The following is a 20086-nucleotide window of genomic DNA, read 5'->3' as shown; positions in this document are numbered from 1 at the left end:
TGGGGCGTAGGTTTGCCGGGACAAATAGTCGGTTCTCAGGGCACCCCCGAGGTGTCCGGACCCCCCCTAATGCCCGCTTAACCTCCGTTTCTATTTGCCAAGTTACCGCCCCTACCACACAATTCAGTGGCAGGATGGGTTCAGGTTTCTTGGCTACAGGCTCGGGGTCGTAGAGGCGAGAGAGGGCATCTGCTTTGATGTTCTGGGACCCCGGCCTGTAAGAGATAGAAAAGGAGAAACTGTCAAAAAAGAGCGCCCACCTGGCCTGGCGAGAATTGACTCTCTTAGCCGTCTTGAGATACTCAAGATTGCGATGATCAGTCCAGACTATGAAGGGTTGCTCCGCCCCCTCGAGCCAATGCCGCCACTCCTCCAGAGCAGTTTTGATGGCGAGTAGTTCTCGGTCGCCCACGCTGTAGTTCCGCTCCGCTGGTGACAGGCGGCGGGAAAGGAAGGCGCAGGGATGCATCTTCCCATCATGCTCAGATCGTTGGGACAGTATAGCCCCAATGCCCTCACAGGAGGCGTCGACCTCCACCACGAACTGACGATGGGGATCAGGCATGGTCAGGGTCGGGGCTGTGGTGAAACGGGTCTTCAAGGCCTGGAACGCTGCCTCCGCCGCAGGGGTCCACTCAAAACGCCCCTTGGTGGAGGTAAGAGCGTGGAGAGGGGCTGCGATAGTACTAAAACCGCGGATAAACCGCCTGTAAAAGTTGGCGAAACCGAGGAACTGCTGAAGCTTCTTACAACTGCTCGGTGTGGGCCAGTTAACTACCGTGCTTACTTTAGCAGGGTCCATCTGAACACCCCCAGGAGATACAATAAAACCCAAAAAGGAAATAGTGTCGACATGGAATTCACTTTTCTCGGCTTTAACAAAAAGGTCATTGGCGAGAAGACGCATTAAAACTGATTCAACATGTTGCTTGTGGGTGGCTATATCTGGGGAGTAAATAAGGATGTCGTCTAGATAAACGAAAACGAAACGGTCAGAAATTGGCTGGCTGGGTGGGGGCCGTGGCCCTGGGTTGGCGCCCGCGCGGTTTCTCCACCCGTCTGCGTGGCTGTCGCGCGCCCGGTGGGGCTTGCGTGCTGCTGGATGTGGTAGGGCATGCTCGGGTTGGGGGTTCCGGTGCCGGGATTGGCGATGCGGCGGCGTAGGGTTGGTCGCCAACGGGCTTACACTCATAAGAGATTCACACGATTACTGGGTTCTAGATCACAGAACTGATTTGTGTACACTCTACCCCTTTCAATCACTTAGCTTATAGTCTTATAGACACCCCCACCCCCATTCTCCTCTTTCACTGGCCAATTGGCCCCCACATGGTGTAAACCGGAAATACATCTCGCTGACGATAGCACCAGCATATTAGTAACTAGTTTAGATGTTCAATGTATTTCTTGTTGTTGTTTGTGTATGTGTTTCTTTTCTTTCTTCTCTTGTATTTCTTTTCTTCTGTCCCCCCATAATCCCTTCCTGTTCGCTGCTTTGTCATAATAAAAAGGTATTTTGAAGGATCACAATGGGAGTATGTCAGACTCTCCATGTGAAACATTAAAACTGTTCAGAATCCGGGCACTTAGACTTCCATTCTCTGTGTCAAACAGCTGAACAGGACAGGTTTAAAAAAAAAATAAATAAAAAAAAAATGAAACGGTCAAGAAATTCTCTGAGTACGTCATTGATTAATGCCTGGAAGAACGCGGGTGCGTTAGTGAGGCCGAAGGGCATGACTAAATATTCGTAGTGGCCATCTGGGGTGTTAAAGGCAGTCTTCCACTCATCCCCCTCCCTAATGCGGACTAGATGGTAGGCGTTGCGCAGGTCTAACTTTGTGAATACCTTGGCCTGCTGTAATTGGTCGAACACCGAAGACATGAGGGGGAGGGGATAGCGGTTTTTGACTGTGATGTCGTTGAGCTGGCGATAGTCTATACAGGGACGGAGCGACCCGTCCTTTTTTCCAACAAAAAGAAACCTGCCCCAGCCGCGGATGAGGAAGGACGGATGAGCCCCGCTTTCAGGGAGGCCTGGATATATTCGCGCATGGTGGCCTTCTCAGGTCCGGAGATGGGATAGAGGCGCCCCCTGGGGATGGTGGAGCCGGGAACGAGATCAATAGCGCAGTCATAGGGGCGATGGGGTGGCAGAGCCTGGGCTCGAGCCTTGTCAAAAGCCTGGCGTAAATGGTGATAGCACTTTGGGACGGTGCTCAAGTCAATTTCTGGTTCTGGAGTGACAGAGAGAGAAAATTTGTTAATTGCGGTCTCGCCAACAACAGGAACCTTGACCCCAGGGTTCTTCTCCACAAGACAACGTCCCTTACAGTTCGCACCCCACCCCAGTACGGACCCAGAGTTCCAATCTATATAAGGTTGGTGATTGCGGAGCCATGACAGTCCTAAAACCAGTGTCTGGGCTGGGGCAGAAAACAAATGGAAAGACATTTTCTCAGTATGTCCTTGGACAGTGACCTCTACAGGCTCGCATGAGTGGGTGATAGAAAAAAGTCTCTCACCGTTGAGAGATCTGGCCACCAGGGGCCGATCGAGAGGGATGGCACGTAGGCCCATGAGATGGCAAACCCCCCAAGGCATCAGACAGTCATCAGCGCCAGAGTCTATCAGGGCAGCGAGTGCGTATGTCAAAGCTTTGTGCTTTACCTGAACGGTGGTCGTAGAGCGGGGGTTGGGACCCGCTGGTTGACTGACGTGGCTGGGCCTTGGTCTGCGGGTGGCGCAACCCGCCACCAGGTGTCCCGGGCTCCCACAGTAGAAGCATAGGCCCTCCTGTTGTCGGCGCTTGCGTTCCTCAGGGGAGGTACGTGTGGGACCAAGTTGCATGGGTATAGCATCGTTGGAATCCCTAGAAGGTGAGGCCGACGGGTTGTGGGCGCGGCGAGGTCCGGACTGCTCCAGCGACTGGGGAGGCGGTCTCACAGCTTGGATCGGCCGGATCCTACTCAACTCCTCAAGGCGATGGTCGGTGCGTATGGCGAGTGCGATGAGGTCGTCCAACTTCTCCGGGAGGTCGAGTGGTACGATACGATCCCGGATAGTGGGAGAGAGCCCCTTAAAAAAAGTGTCATAGAGTGCGGTGTGGCACCAGCCGCAACCTGCGGCCAGGGTGCGAAACTGAATGGCATAGTCATTGACCGAGGCTTTACCCTGACACAGGCTGCTGAGCTCTCGTGCTCGGTCTCTTTCCGAGCAAACTGGGTCGAAAGTGGTCTTTAGGGCGTCTATGAACGAGGACAAGTCGTGGCACGAATATGAATCGCACTCCCACTCAGCCATGGCCCAGGCTCGGGCCCGTCCCGACATGTAGGACACCATGAAGGCGATGCGAGAACGGTCACTGAACTCGTGGGGAGAACAGTCAAAGTGCATACAGCATTCCGTGACAAAAGCTCGGCTAGTACCTGGGTCCCCGCAGAATCGCTCTGGCGGTGCCAATCTTGGTCCTCTTCCGGGAACCAGGGAGGAAGAAGCAGGAGGGGTGCAGGCAGGGGAATTGGAAACGGAAGCTGGTTGTGCTGGGAGCAGCTGGGCTGTGAGCTCCATCAGCTGATTGGTCATTTGGACCAGCTGTGCAGCCATCGTGGCTTGGAAGTCCTCCTGGCGGGCGAGACGAGCCGATTGCTCTCGGAGCGTGGCAAAAAATTCGGTAGACTCCGCTGGGTCCATTTCTGGCAGAAGTGTTCTGTCAGGCCGAGACGAAGAGGCGGACTCAGTTGCGGAGGTTCAGGCAAAAAACTTTATTTTGAAAACAGAGGTTCTTCCGCTGACATGCGGGGATGAGAAAAAATACAAACAAAAAGCTCTCCAACAGAGGAATAAGTCAGGGCAACCACAGTTCAAATAAAAACGCACTCCAAAAGGGAGGAAAGGCAAAAACTAAAAACACTCCTAATGGATGAAAAAGTCAAGATGGCTAAGATCAAAAAAGGCTCAAACACAAAGCGCTCCAAGTGGAGGATAATATTCAGTATCACTATGACAGGCTATGGCGAGAGGCTGACGTGACTGACCTTGGTAGAAAGACACTTCTGCACAAGACTAGGGGAACTTGGGCATTATATACACACACAAGGTAATTGGGAACAGGTGGAAACAATAGGTAATTAGATGACAAGAGGAAGGGCAAGTACGCAACTATGAAGAGGGTGATGCCTTCAAAGTAAAACAGGAAATTACGTGACAACTCCCCCATGACGTGACAATATACATATATACATATATATATATGTATATATGTATATATATATATATATATATATATATATATATATTAAGGCTGGGACTTTAACGCGTTAATTTCGATTAATTAATTATAAAGCTTTTAACGCGTTAAAAATTTTAACGCAATTAATTGTTTCAGTTCCATTTGTCCGCATGCGGAACCTTCCTACTCATGTGTTTCTGGTACGCCGGTAAATCTGATGCACAAAAACAAACGCTAACAGCAGCAGTGATGGGAGGTGACATTTTATTTGGACAGTTATGGGCTAGTTTTCCCCTATAAAACGCATCCTGATGGGACAATGGACAGGAGCATCGTTTTGTGCAAGCTGCCGACGCGGCCGTGCGCCTTCCTCGTTCCCCTCTTCCCGCCCGCCCTTTAACCAGGGCGCGGCGGCGGCGGCGAGGGTCACGGTTGCACCCGGCGGGCTGCCTCGGCCGGCGCTTGTGCAAGCTGCTATACGATTACGAAAAGCAGACCAAAGAAGACCGATTGAAGTCTGTCGAGTATGTTGGTTTGACACGGGACCACTGGACTTTCTTGAGCAATTCTAACTATCTCGGAGTGACCGCACATACAATACAAGTCATTAACAATGAATGGCATTTGGCGTCTTTCGTCCTGACAGACGCTAAAGAGTAAACTGTGCAGACCAGTTTTTTTTTTTTTGGTAGCTGAGTCCTGGGAGATTGAACGAAAAGTCACAACAATTGGTACGGATTGTTAAAAAACTTAATGTTGAAGTGTTGCACTTTGTTATTTTCTTGCAGTTTAATTATCAGTGTTTACATTTCACTATTTGAAAGAAAATGTTTGGCAGTATTTTATGCCTCATAGTTTCATCTTGTAACTACTGAAAAGTAGTTAGTTACTGTTTTTTAACTGTATACATAGCTAAAGAAAAATGTTTTCAAAGAACATAAATAATCCGGGGCCTGAAACACTTGAAACCTGAATAGCTGTATGAGCACTTTGACCAATTGTTTGCTGATGACATTACATATTAACAGTAATAAATTTGTTGTTAAGCTCAAAAAGGCTTTTTTTATTGAGAACATGATGTGTTTTGTCAATATATGGTTTTCAATTAGAATGCGATTAATTTCGATTAATTAATTACAGACCCTGTAATTAACTCGATTAAAAATTTTAATCGAGTCCCACCACTAATATATATATATATATATATATATATATACATACATATTTCTGTCTCCATCCATGTACCCGTTTATAATGCGCACCACGGTTTTACAAGTTGATTTTGGGGGGAAAAATGTGCGTTATATTCGGGAAATTACGGTATTCACTTCCAATAAAAAAGCGGCTTTTGTGTTCAAGAATCTTTGAATACAGTCAAATGAATGTGCAGCATACACTTCGATAACAGTGTATTTCAAGTTCAATTAAAATACGTTACCTGGGAAGCAGGTTTTGACACAAAATATTTCAATGGATAAAGGATTTGTGAAATCTGCCATTAACTCATTCACTCCCAGCCATTTTCACCAGAGCGACCCCCTTTCGCTCTCGGCCGTTTTACTGGTTTTGACTGATTTTGCGAGGCCCACAGAAATTTCCGTTGTATTGCTATATAAACATGAAAGAAGAAAAAGAAAGATTAGACTCTCTTCTTTCAGCAGGAAAAAAAAGTTAGTTCATATCTTTTTCCATTCTTTAGAAATCAGCATTAGAAAATAGCTTAGTGTGAGCAATTTTCCAATTTCTGATGAAAAAAACAGAAATTGAGCTTTTTGTAAAAGCATACATTTGAAACATAACGACTTTAACACAGCTATTTTTTGCTTTTGTAACATCCCAAAACATCTGAATAATGTTCTCCTTCTACAAAATAACATAAACAACAAGACCAATAGAGCTTTTGATAACAAAGTAAAAATTTATTTACACATAAGACATAACTAAACTACTGAACTGAGAGATGACACTGTTGTGGCTGCGGCTGTCTCGCCAGAAGGGGTAAACTTTTCCCTCATCATCGCCTGTCTCATCAAGATAGATTTTTTTGAATCTTTCTTTTGTAGTGACCACTTCATCATAACAGAATTCACCTACGGAACTTGTCTGGGGCATGTTGTGTTCCTGGGGGGGAATTAATTTAGCCGTGCGTGTTTCCAGCTGTGTCAAGAGACACTAGAGAGCCACGAGAGACAAGAACGGCCAAACATCCTGGACGTCCTCCCGATCGTCCTACACGCTTCCCACACCTGGCATCCTGGACGTTCTCCTGATCATCCATTCTGTCGTCTTTCACCAGCGCCTCAGCCGTGCAACCCGACCGTTCGTTCCACGGGTTATGCCTCCTCTCCTCAATTCCTTTCATGGTCGAATATGAGTTCTTACCAAATGTGCTACTGCCCTCCAGTGGCCGCTTTTATTGCTTTTAAATGGATTTTGAGCGTTGTGCTTTGGAGCAAAGTTGCATCAGAACCTAGAGTTGTCTCTTGTGGAAAAAACATGTAAAAGACATATAAATACGTTTTTGGGACACTGAAAGAATTAAAAATAGAATGTATTTATACGTTTTTGGGAGAAAATGTGTTGGAGTATGCTTTCAAATTTTGATATGTGTATATTTTTTTTAGGTTTATTCAATTTACTTTGCCTGGTACAATATTTCCAAATTGTTCATTTGCCAAAGCATTAATTTTACAGCAGGATCTAAATGAACCAAATGAAAATCTGTCAAAGGTGGATATAGAGACAGCACTTTAATTTGATTGAAATGCTGTTGAATTGAAATAAAAACAATTCTGCCACGAAGGTTTGGCCAAAATATATCATTTTTCAGTTATTGCTGCTAGGGGTGGCCTAACCAGTTTTAATGGGCCTATTACTTTGTCACACAGCATCAGGAAGCTTTTAAAATTTGTTTCCCCTGGATAAATAAAGTGACTATTTAAAAACGGAATTTACATAGGTTAGCAATGTTTGATAGTTACTATGCACTAAAAAAAAAAAAAGTTAAGAAGGGAACACTACTTTTTCATGGCACTGTTTAGGTATATTAACTGTATTTAGGCTAATTCTCCCAGTTCTATCAGCCAATGAGTTGAGCAAATATTATTATATGCTATACAATTTTTCAACCAAAAAAACTTTCACGTGAACATATGCTTTCACTTCACTGCAGATCTGTTGATTTCATCATTAAATATCCTGTCTGCCTTTAATCGTTTTAACGCACATGCACACACATACGATGTGTGAAGATCCCAATCAGACTAATCCTGGATTACAAGGCGACTAAAGCTACGTGTTATTTGAATGGAAAGTATTCATGTGTGTGCATGTGTGTGATAAGAGCAATTACATGTGGCACATTTCAAATCAACAAGCCTGTCTGGCTCTACTAGGACTTTCTGGTGTTTTTTTGTTTTTGTTTTTTTTGACCGTCTGTATAGTTGAAATTAGCCTAATAATAAGTATAATAAAGTAATAATAAATAATTCATGCTGGGAAGTTTCGTCTTCCACTAAATTCTGCTCCTGCAGCTCTGAGATTTTTGTGTTATTTCTGCTGTAAATATTTTGTGAGTGACAACCATGTAATAACAACTCAACTGCATTTTTCAGGTTCTAATGTCGGCGTGACACAAATACACACAGAGTATGACCTCTTTCACCCATCTGCTATGCCAAGGCCAAGCCTTTCCTGCATGAATGAGCACACACAATACATACGTCTGAGTAGCCACCAAAAAAAGAACACCCTCTCTGCGACCCTCATGCGCTCAATTTGAACATTTCTTCTCATTGAAAGCCACATTGCTGATTTACTTTCTCATCACCTATTGAATAAAGCTACATCTATACTAGGAGGCTTAACTTTCGATCATTTTGCAGACTGTTTTTAAACATGTCCGCACTACGTTCATGGTGCGTTAAAGGCAGTGTTGTCACGGATTACTTAAAAAAGTTATTTAATTACTGATTACTGATTACCCCTCAAAAAAGTAATCTAGTTACTTTACTGGTTACTTTATTATCAAAGTAACAAGTTTTTTTAAAAGTAACTTATCCGTTACTTTTTACCATTTTTTCTCCTTTTGCTGCCTAAACATAAAAATAATAGAAAAATGTCATTGCGTGTAATTGAGTTTTTCACATAAGGCTTAATCTTTGAGTTAGCGGGGGTTTAATTAGTCAATGGAGTTGATTTCAACCACCATTGACTCGCCCTAGCTTAGCCATTCCGGAGCCCTAAAACTAACAAATAACTGACAAACTGCACGAAATTTGTTTAAATCAACTCCAACGACTAATTAAACCCCCGCTAACTCCAAGATGAAGCCTAATGTAAAAAATTCTGAAGTTCCCCTTTGAAATAAAGACCTAGCCGTTAAAATGTTGTCTATAAAAGTTGTAAAGCAATAAAACAAACAACAAAATTTAATGAAATTAATAAAACTCCTACAATGTAAAGTTTTCATAATGGGTCAAAATCATTTTTCGGACAGATCATGTGACTAGCACCTTGGAGACTATCCTTTGCTTTACTTAGCCAAAACTACACGAGAGGAGGCAAGATGGATATTTCGAATTTGTATGGGCCAAAAGTTTGGAGACACCTCATATTTGTTTAAATCAACTCCAACAACTAATTAAACCCCCGCTAACTCCAAGATTAAGCCTAATGTAAAAAATTCTGAACTTCCCCTTTGAAATAAAGACCTAGCCGTTAAAATTATGTCTATAAGAGTTGTAAAGCAATAAAACAAACAACAAAAATTAATGAAATGAACAAAAATCCTACAACGTAAAGTTTTCATAATGGGTCAAAATCATTTTTCGAACAGATCATGTGACTAGCTCCTTGGAGACTATCCTTTGCTTTGCTTAGCCAAAACTACACCAGAGCAGGCAAGATGGATATTTCGAATTTCTTTAAACCTAAGCTTTCAAACGCTACCAATATATATATATATATATATATATATATATATATATATATATATATATATATATATATATATATATATATATATATATATATATATATATATATATATATACTATAAAATGTACATAATTACACATATTATAAAGGCTGGTTACAATCTGTAGAAGCGCTTGCTGTCTCGTTACCTGTCGGCTTTGTTTTGAGTTTTTTCGCGTTGTGTGGGAATTCCAAGTGCTTCCTTGTTGAATTGAATGTCGAGTTTTTAGCGGTCGACAGTCTTTCTGAGCCAGAGGCGAGTTTGCAACGCACAGAGATATTTTTGTCATCTTTACTGGACGGATATGTGAAGTAATGGGTGTATCTCCAGTGAGCAAATGCAACCGTTTGTTGTATGTAACACAGGCTTTTGTTTTTGTACCAAATTATAAAATAATTGTGGACAACTAGGTTCGTCTACTCGAGCTTAGTGGAGTGAATAAGTTGAGACAGACTACAAGAGAGTTTTATATTGCCAGCTTTAGTGAAGAAAAAAAAAAACACAAACTTTATACACATACAAAAAAACAAAACACATTTCACACATATACACAGTTATAACCTATATTTGGCCAATTAATTAAGTCAATATTTTCGATTTTGGGTTGGTTTGGGTGCACCCTTCCAAAGTTAGAATATTTAGGCAGTACCTTTTAGTCTAACTGGAATTTCTGATTTTCAATCTATTGCCCCAAAAATAGTGGCACAATCAAAGTTCAAATACTTTTTTTTCTTCAGCATGGGAAATTGTTTCAAATCCTTATGCAAAATTACACATGTGCAATTGTTCAGTCAAAATTGTCCTAACAAAAAGATATTCAGTTCACAGTTCCCGGGATATTAATCAAAAGAAGTCCATTTAAAAAAATGGTCAAAGTCCTGTCAATGTAAGGCACAGCGTAATGCTGAATGGTGAGGTATTAGCTCCAAGTTTGTTTGTTTTTTGTCCTACCACACCAAGAGAATGCAGCAAAGAGGTATCCAGGTTATCTCAATCTAGATCCAAGTGGTTAGCTCGCCATCAAAATCCAGAACAGTTGGTCCAATATCCAATCTGACACAAAGACCAGTTGAAACAAGGTCTAAGGGGAAAAAAAAAACCTGACCTGTCAATGGACAGTGTCAGATCAATTATGAGTTTCAATTCAAATCTGTAGCTCAATGATGAGATACATCTATTTTTCATTTTCAACTAAATTCACATTGCACATAAAATAACTGAAATTGACAGAAAGTATACAGTATATATATTTAAACAATTAACAATTTTAAACAGCTTAACAATTCTTTCTTTTTTTTAAATGTTCTCCTTTGAGCAAAAATTAAGGAACCCTCAAACCTTCCATCAACTCAATGAGGTGGTGAAACTTACATGTAACATACACATAACAATATAGCACTTTTTTTTTTTTCTTCCCCCCCCCCCCAAAAAACACATTACTGCTGTGAACATAGGAGCTTCACTACATGCTCACCGATCTCTCACACCGTGTTTTGAACACAGTTGGGCCGCGTTTTGTCGCTCCACGCGTTGGTCTTGCTCTATAGATAAATCGGCAACGTAGCACGTTAGCACGCTATGCTAACATTAGCGCGGACTTTTTGCTAACGCTAGCGGCGAGTAAAACAAAATACAGAGCACAGCAAACTCGTTCGTAGTGAGAATAGTAGCTAGTTTCTCATAAATTGCAACAATATATTAACTTAAACTCACATTTATCTTTTCTGTAGATAAGCTTTCCAGGTTGTGTGTTCACTCGCCAGTTAGGCAGTTCTTTCTGTCTGCGTTGCCGCTCAATTGTGTTCTGCAACCTATCGTGCTACCAACTGAAACATACAAGGGCGGGACTTCCTGCCATAAGAGCAACTAATAGGCTGAATTATTGCTTGCAATCGTTTTATTTATTTTTCATTACGTTGATTAAAAAATAAATTCTAATTAAATGTGAAATAATATATTTAGCAAAATTTGATACAATTACGTACACATTTTTTTTTTTTTTTTAATTGTGCACTTTTGCTCATGTGGGTTACATGTATCTCTCTGGCTCCTTTACTGTTAGCATCCTGATAGGTAGCCAGGCTATGTTGTTGACGCCGTGGCAGATGGCGCGCACACAGCATGGTAATACACGTGACCTGTTTTTTTTCGATGAGAAAACGTGAGATGTGATGTCACTCCCGAACTCAAGAGCATTTTCAATTCAAATGCTCTTCGTACATGACTACAGTATTCTTTATTCTACATACAGTATGAGGCAACAACAAAATAGTAACGCAAAGGCACTGAGGAAACTAACTTTAATCAGATTACTGGCTTGGAAAAATGAACGCGTTAGATTGCTCGTTACTGAAAGAAAGTAATCAGACTACAGTAATGCTAAGTAACGCGTTACTGACAATACTGGTTAAAGGCGCGTTTAAGCCCCCCGCTTCTGAAAGGTACACCTGCATTTGTGCAGACATGCGAAGAAAGGAGCAGCCTCATGTTGAACGTCATTGTCCTCGCGGTTTACCTCTTAACTGGAAACTACTTGACGGCGGGAAATTTCGTAATAGGACACCTTTTAGACCAGGGGTCAGGAAGTCCGTTTTGTGAGCAATGTTTTTCGTGAAGGGATTTGAACGCATCACGCGGGAACGAGAGTGAAGGGACTGAGGGCACGCTCGGCTTTTACGAACAGTCGGCGAGTTGTGATTGAAATAAATCTTTAGGAAAAAACAACAAAAGCCTGTCACCGTTACTTGGGATGTTACAATTGTTGCTCAGTTGCACACTCACCACTTAGAAAATAATAAATAGAAATATGGTCTGGCACTGTGTATATTTCCTGGAAGTGAAAATCACTAGCCTGGTACTCCAGACTCACCGCTGTTCCAGCTATTGAGTCTGGCCACCATTAAGCGGATAAAATTTCCAGGGCGGAGCAAGCCACAGCAAACAGACAGCGAAGTGGACCAATCAGCGACAGGCGGGACGAGGGACTTGCGCGCGGAAGTAAACATACGAGGAGAGCGGAGTTTTATTAAACATGGCTCGCGTGAGACAGACTGTTGTCAATGACTTGTATCGATGTGTTTTTGGTAATTTAAAACTGATTTTACCATGGATTGGAACATATTCTCGGCTCTCCTGTTCGCCATCTGTGTTGTTGTGGAGATGACTTCCGATGCGGAAGAGTGACGTTGCTCGTTAAGAACACGTCACGCAAATAAAGAATCTGATTTGTCGATTGATTTTGTACTTGCTCGAGAGGCCGTTAATGGGCTGGGTCCCAGACTATTCTCTCAGTGTTTGGAAAACACAGGGAGAACAGTCTGGCCGTGCCAGGCAAGAAAACTACAACAAGGAGGGCGTGTGCATAATAGTGGGCGAAACAGGTGGAGCCTCTGAGGGCAGCCGTTTTGCGAGTTTGACAGGTGAAAAACTGACGAAAGTGAAACTGATGGCGCCTCTGTGACTTGCGGTATCACGCAGTTCACTTTTGGTGGTTTAATTTTCCCCTACGCATTTTTATATACTCCAGTTTGGTCAGCATTGAGTTGGGAGGAGCAAGCTCTGTAATAATGCTCACCTACGTGTAATCCGTGATTGGAGGACCACCAATAGGCATCGAATTGAAGCATGTTATTGTATGCATGAATACATGATCAGCTTATCACAGCTCGTTCATGACATGCGAGCCAGCCGGTTCCACATTTAAAATTATGGGTTAGCGGAGAGACAGATGCAGTCATCAAAAGTGCCAGGTATGACTCATGAGACACAGGTTCCTGACCCCTGTTCTAGAGTCTAGAACATTGCCCATTACGTTGATTGGAGGTTGTCTCCTTAAATAAGTATGAGCACCCCTGCTCTAGAAGATAAAATGCTAACAGTAGTTTTGAAAAGAGGAGCAGGAATGCCACGTCTTGATCGTCCGCCTCCATTGTTTAAAATGCCATAATACCACACTGAAAATGATGATGGGGTGCTCCATGGGGTCACTTCCTTTGTATTTGATCGTTATGCGGAGACACCCGTCTATATTAAACGGCAGGTAACATTATGCGGCTTTCTACTCTGTGCATACTGAAAAGAAGAGGTACATTAGTGTAGCTGACATGCCGTATAGTCCAACTAAACCATGTTTTTGAATAATATCAATGGCTAAACAATTATAAGCATATTTTCGTTATTTTTTTAACACAACCCTTCCAGATTCTTTGTTTAACCCATAGCAACACCCTTGACAACGAAAATGCTTTTCTTCGACAATCTTCGGAAATCTTCGCAAATGACGTCACACAGAGAACTGTGAGGGAAGTCCGCCATAGAACAGTATTGTTGCATTGCTTCTCGGTAAGATGCCACGGCGGTGTGTGGCGATGTATTGTTCTCAATCTAAAGAAAACGTGTATGAGTGGCCAAAGGATAGCAGGGCACGTAAATGGACATCTTCCGCTCACATGAAGTGAATTAATTTCACTCCATCATCAAGTAGTGTTCTCTGCTTCAAACACTTCGAAGATGCCTGCTTCCTCAACCGGTCTGCATATGATCAAGGATTTGCAAAAAAGTTAAGTGTGATTTTTGGATAGATGACTGATGACTATGTCAAAGCAGAGCTGCCAACTGTTGTGGAATGAACAGCAGAAGGTAGCAACGTTAACCGAAAGGTAACTCGAGACAAAACCCCGATCGTGTTGTGGAATGAACAGTAGAAGCTAGCGACGTTAGCCGAAAGCTAACTCGTGTCAATCCCCGATCATTGTTGTATTGAGTTCATTTTGCCTGCACCCCAGGCAATACTAGGTGGTTTATTTACCTGACATGTTTCAGCGAATACCCTTCATCAGAAGGTCCGAAGGCGGAAGTGTTCGCCGAAACATGTCAGGTAAATAAAAGCTAACGTCGCTAGCTTCTACTGTTCATCCCACAACATGATCGGGGATTCGTCAAAACTTTTCTTTTATCCCAGGCAATAGTAGGTGGTTTATTTACCTGACATGCTTCGGCGAACACTTCCGCCTTCGTCAGAGGGTCCGAAGGCGGAGGTGTTCGCTGAAACATGTCAGAAAAATAAAAGCTAACATCGCTAGCTTCTACTTTTCATTCCACAACATGATCGGGGATTCGTCAAAACTTTTCTTTTATCCCAGGCAATAGTAGGTAGTTTATTTACCTGACATGCTTCAAATCATAAAAATAATAACAGCCTATATCTTACCAATCTTGTAATCTCGATGGGTCTTGTCTCCATTCCATGTCAGGTAGTCTGGGCACATTGTTTGCATCCGGATTAGCGTCTGGCTAATACATGTACGGTCCAACATAAAATTACAACCTCCTCCTCTTCCTCCAACTCTTCAAAAACTTTGATCTCCTCACTTGCGCTCGATCTATCGCTTATATCGCTGTTTGAATCATTGTTTGAAGGGCTTTGTATGGCGGCCGTATGGAGCGCTGCCATTGCTGTTCTCCGTGTGACGTATCACTTCCGAGTTCGTCCCCTTTCACGCTCGAACTTCAGAAACACGATTATTTTGTCAAATATACAACATATGAATTATTTTTTTCATGCTTTATTTGTTGGGCAATGTTTAATTACTTTAATTGTGACCCAATTTGGCATTTTATGAAATTACTTCACATTTGGTCTTTAAACATCTAACCAATAAGCGCACACTAATCTTGGCGAGCTGTTGATAACTGTTAGGTTTATCTCCGCCTATCACAATTTCCCTAACAGTAACCGAGTTTACATCAATACAGTCACACGTATACTTACCAACATCTCTCATCCAATAGGTCCACCATCGTCATATCGCCAACCTTCCAAGTTAACATGTATATCTCACGCATGTACCTATCAATGGCACTGAACCAATTTAAAATGCACATGCAGTATGATAGTTAATAAATTATTACAGGCTGTTGAGTTACCACTCAAGTAGTTGTTATTGTTGTTATTCTTCTTCTTGCAGAATTGAACTTTGAAGTCCTACTCTATTATTTTCGAACCAATCGTGTAGCATGGGCCAGTATTTATCAATCCTCGGAGCCCCATTTTTTATTTTTTGTATGAAGGCTGATTAATTAATTGCAGACTTTTTGTTGTCTGTAGGCTAAGTGTTAGCCACTAGAAGGCAATTGCACTCTTTGTGACAGCTTTCAGCCTGAACTGGAGCACAATCATTCTTGTTTTACAGGCTGAAGGCCTGTCAAGTCGCCACTCAAGTGTAGTAGTAATTATTTCTTATTGTTGTTTCTTATTGTTGCTGTAGGTTACGAGTTAGTCAGTCAGGGCATGCATGCTCTCCGTCACTGCCTTTAGCCTGCAATGTGCTGTAGCACACTCGTTTTATATATTTCTTCACTTTTATTCATGGCCCTTGTCTGCCTCTGAATGGGCCTGGCTAAAACGTGTTTGTAAAATACGGTAATTGGATGAATGTCCTGAAAATGTGCAAACTTATGTTCATGAAATAAATATAGGTAGTTCCTGGGTTACAAACGGGTTCTATTCCTACGCTTGCAACATTAGCCAAATTTCCGCGTAAATTGAAATGAACTCTTCAAGTACCCCTAAATACCTCCTAAATCTCAAAATAACTATCCAAAACAAATATTATGCGTCATATCAATAAAATACATTTTAAAAAACAAGATACTATACTTACTATCAATGCTGAGTGTTACTGTTAAGCCCCTTTCAGACATTCACTAAACTCCGATTAAGTCCCGGGATTTAAACGGGTAGCCCTTATGTCTGAAGGCAATTTTCCGGGTCGACTGACACGGAGATGACACAGACATTAACCAGGTCATGTCGTAGTATAATGTACGAGATTCAACCGAGATGCTGCATGTATGAAAGCAGGCGGTTAATTCCCGGGTCACAGCGCGAAGGCTGATGACGTAAATATCAGGGGTGTGATTGTCATTTCCTCTTTCTTTGCAGTAAGATAAAAATCGGAAACAAACATCGCAATTATCAACATGGCAAAATTCAATTGAAAACATTAAACTGAAAACATGAAATGAAACTATATTGTTACCGGATCTTAGAGCAAAGGGAAGAAATTCCACTTTAGGAAATGCGTGGTTTATTTTGTTGTCGATGCTGCCCAATAATTAAGTAATGTCCGGGTTAGAAAATCCTGTCCCCAACACTCCCCACACAGACGGCGCCGAGTCGCTAACACGGAAAAAGTCTGAAAGTGTCCAACTTGAGTAATTCTTGGTCTCCCAATGTCTGAAAGGTATGACACGGGTAATTCCCATGTCACATTACACAGGATTTTAGCTGGATATAAGTCTGAAAGGGACTCAAAAAAATGATTAGAGACCAAATGGCGGATGAGACTCCAACGTCGAAAAGTCCAAATCACGTAAGCAGTGTTGTTAAAAACGGCGTTAGAGTATAACGGCGTTACGAACGACGTTATTTTTTTCAGGAGTGAGTAAGCTAATTAATTACTTTTCTCACCTTTGCAACGCTGTTATTGTTACTGAGGTAGTAAAGACGTGCGTTACTTTGCGTTATACGTTGGTTGACTGACGCGAGAAAAGTCTGCGAGACACGGAGAGAGACTAGTGGGAGTGGGAAACAGGGAGTTGTGACGCCGTTGCAAACGCGATGCTAGGTTAGGTGGCTCCAATAATACCTGACTGTAGCCGAGTAAAGCCCGAGTTATGCTACTGCGTTGCGGTGACAGCGAAGCGACTACGATGTCAATGAGCATTCGATAGTTCTGCGTTGTGTTTGTAGGGTTTGGGGGACTCTTGACGACCTCTAGTTTTCTTCCAGTTATACTGCTATGCTAAAATGCTAACGGAGATAAAACGCTTGAATGTGGATCTTCAGCTCATCAACATTGAACAACAAATGTTGATCATACAAATGTTGAGGCGCAGGCGACGCAGAAGACTGTTTCGGAGGCGGTCTGTTGGACTGTTGATACCGTCACATTACGAATTCTAGCCTTGGTTGGAAGCCAGCAAGCTGTTGTGGCTAGCTTCAAAGTGGCGTTGAGTACTGTGTCCACCATTTTGTCCGAAGTCTGCAAAGAATTGCAGACAGCCCACTAGCCCGATTTTTTTTTTGCCGTGTCCTACAACCAGCCAGTGGGAAGCTGTAGCAGATTTCTGGCTGCTACGGAATTTCCCAAACTGCGTTGTGAGCCTTGATGGTAAACATGTTATCATAAAAGAACCGAGGCACTCTCAATCTGTGATGATGTATCAAGTGTGTGAACTGTCTAGTTGAAAATTAAACATCAAAACAATTCTTTTGTCACTAAACCTGTGCTTTATTCTTCATGTACTTGAAGTTTGACACGTAAATAAGTCACAGACTCACTGCAAACATACGTACACAATAAATGATGAACTGCACCAACCAAAAATACGATATAAAGTGATAAAAAGCTTGGAGTTTTTGGCCGACTGGGTCACCGCTTCGTGTGGCCATTCGATTCCGAACACACACATACTTGTCTTGGTGGTTCTTCCATTTTTTTATTCAATCGCTGGCTGACCTCCAGCCCCGTATTTTCAGCAATCTCCTCCCACGAATTGCTTGCCATTTGGCAATTTTCATAATGTCTCGACGAGACATTGTAGATGTTGTTGTACTTGCTGTTCGTTGATACTCTCGTCGACTTGGTCCATTTTTGCGTGTAGCAAAATAATGTTTGACAATGGCTGTGATTTTGCACTGAACTGGAAACAACAGTCTGAGCGGACCAATCACAGTCCATTTCCACCACGTCACACGCGTGACACATGAGAGGCTACGGTGGCGGGTCGTAAACCGGGTCTTCCTTGACGGCGCAAGTCTGCCGCAGAAGCATAACTCGGCCTTAAGCCGACAGTGTACAAACCTACTTGATGTTATGGTAGATATCACATGTATATGAACTAGATGTGAAATGATACATTTGCTGGCGTTGGTAAACAGCCGACATCTTAAAGCAGTAGACTTCTCAGAATGGTTCTTTTGAAGAGAACCTTCCCAGCGAACCTAAGTAACTTTTTATCTACAATACTCCTAAATCGGCAAAATGTTGACTTGAATCTATTTTTAAATGATGAAACAGTTTTAAAACTTTTCACATGTCGAACGTAGACATAAGGGAACTAATGTAATAACAGGAGAGATTTTAACAACTTTAACGGTTGATTCACAACATTAAATGACTTCCAAACATAGCAAAGGTCTAGTTATCGCAATATCCACAATACCCCTGTGTCTAGTTAAGTTTAGGGTAAAGAATTGGGCTAGGGCGACTGTCCCAAAAACCCTTTGAACTTCACATAATGTGACCAGTGTTGTCACAGATTACTTAAAAAAGTAATTTAATTACTGATTACACCTCAAACAAGTAATCTAGTTACTTTACTGATTACTTTATTATCAAAGTAACTAAGTTACTTTAAAACTAACTTATCAGTTACATAACATAAAATGACAACAAAAAATGTCATCGCATGTAATTGAATTTTTCACATAAGGCTTAATCTTTGAGTTAGCAGGGGTAATTAGTCGATTGACTCGCTCTAGCTTAGCCACCCCGGAGCCCTGAAGCTAACAAATAACTGACAAACTGCACGGAATTTGTTCAAATCAACTCCAACGACTAAATAAACCCCCGCTAACACCAAGATAAAGCCTAATGTAAAAAATTCTGAACTTCCCCTTTAAAATAAAGACCTAGCTGTTAAAATATTGTCTATAAAAGTTGTAAAGCAATACAACAAACAACAAAAATTAATGAAATGAACAAGACTCCTACAACGTATTTCTATAATGGATCAAAATCATTTTTCTAGCAGATGATGTGACTAGCACCTAAGACACTAGCTTTTGCTTTGCTAAGCCAAAACTACACCAGTGGAGGCAAGATGGGTATTTAGAATTTCTGTAAACCTAATCTTTTAAACGCAACCAACAACAACAAAGCTTGAACAGTTTTATATGTATGTATATATACAGTATTGGCCAAAAGTTTGGCGACACCTCAAAGGTGGATACTTTGAAGAATGTAGAATATAAAACCTGTTTTCAGTTATTTCACTTTTTTTTGCCATTCCACATGTTCGTTCATAGTTTTGATATATTCAGAGAGGATTTACAATAGTAGTGAAAATATATAAAACGTAAAAATGTTTAGGTGTGTCCAAACTTTTGACTTTTGTTTCAGTCATCAACATGCTTTGCCCACAGCCCCACAAAAGTAAAACTCGGCCTATGGTTACAAACACTGACAATAAAATGTGCATAAAGGCTGGTTACAAACTTAGAAGTGCTGGCTGTCTTGTAGCTGTACGCTTTGTTTCGAGTTTTGGCGCGTTGTCCTGTAATTCCGAGTGCTTCCTTGTTGAATTGGATGTCGAGTTTTTAGCGGTCAACAGTCTTTCTGAGCCAGCGCAGAGTTTGCAACACACTGAGATATTTTTGTCATCTTTACTGGACAGAAATGTGAAGTAATGGCTGTATTTACAGTGAGCAAAGGCATGTATTTGTGGTATATATCCTGCCTTTCACTGTTAGCCTCGCTGCCTCGTCAGAATGCTATGTTGTTGACCGCCGTGGCAGACAGCCTCAAACAGCATCGTAATACACGTGACCCGTTTTTTTTTTCCCGATGAGAATTGCTCTTCGTACATGACTTCAGTATTCTTCATTCTACATACATTATGAGGCAAAAACAAAATAGTAACGCACAGGCACTAAGGAAACTAACTTTAATTGGATTACTGGCTTGGAAAAATGAACGCGTTAGATTACTCGTTACTGAGGAAAGTAATCAGATTACAGTAACGCGTTACTTAGTAACTAAGTAACGCGTTACTGACAACACTGAATGTGACCTATGTTTTTTTTTTTTTAA

General features: G+C 41.9%; 1 long non-coding RNA gene across 1 annotated transcript; it reads right to left on the bottom strand.

Moving 5' to 3' along the window:
* Positions 1 to 9776: 9776 nt before the first annotated feature.
* On the bottom strand, positions 9777 to 10965 carry LOC130921075 (uncharacterized). Its single transcript, XR_009064282.1, has 3 exons — positions 10923 to 10965; positions 10684 to 10750; positions 9777 to 10314 (listed from the first exon to the last, which is right to left on the bottom strand). It is a non-coding gene; the product is annotated as an uncharacterized LOC130921075 (long non-coding RNA).
* Positions 10966 to 20086: the final 9121 nt, after the last annotated feature.

Source organism: Corythoichthys intestinalis, chromosome 8, assembly GCF_030265065.1.
Source record: "Corythoichthys intestinalis isolate RoL2023-P3 chromosome 8, ASM3026506v1, whole genome shotgun sequence".
NCBI classification, from domain to species: Eukaryota; Metazoa; Chordata; class Actinopteri; order Syngnathiformes; family Syngnathidae; genus Corythoichthys; species Corythoichthys intestinalis.
The sequence above is the reverse complement of the archived record's forward strand: the minus strand, read 5'-3'. Positions and strand labels throughout refer to the sequence as shown.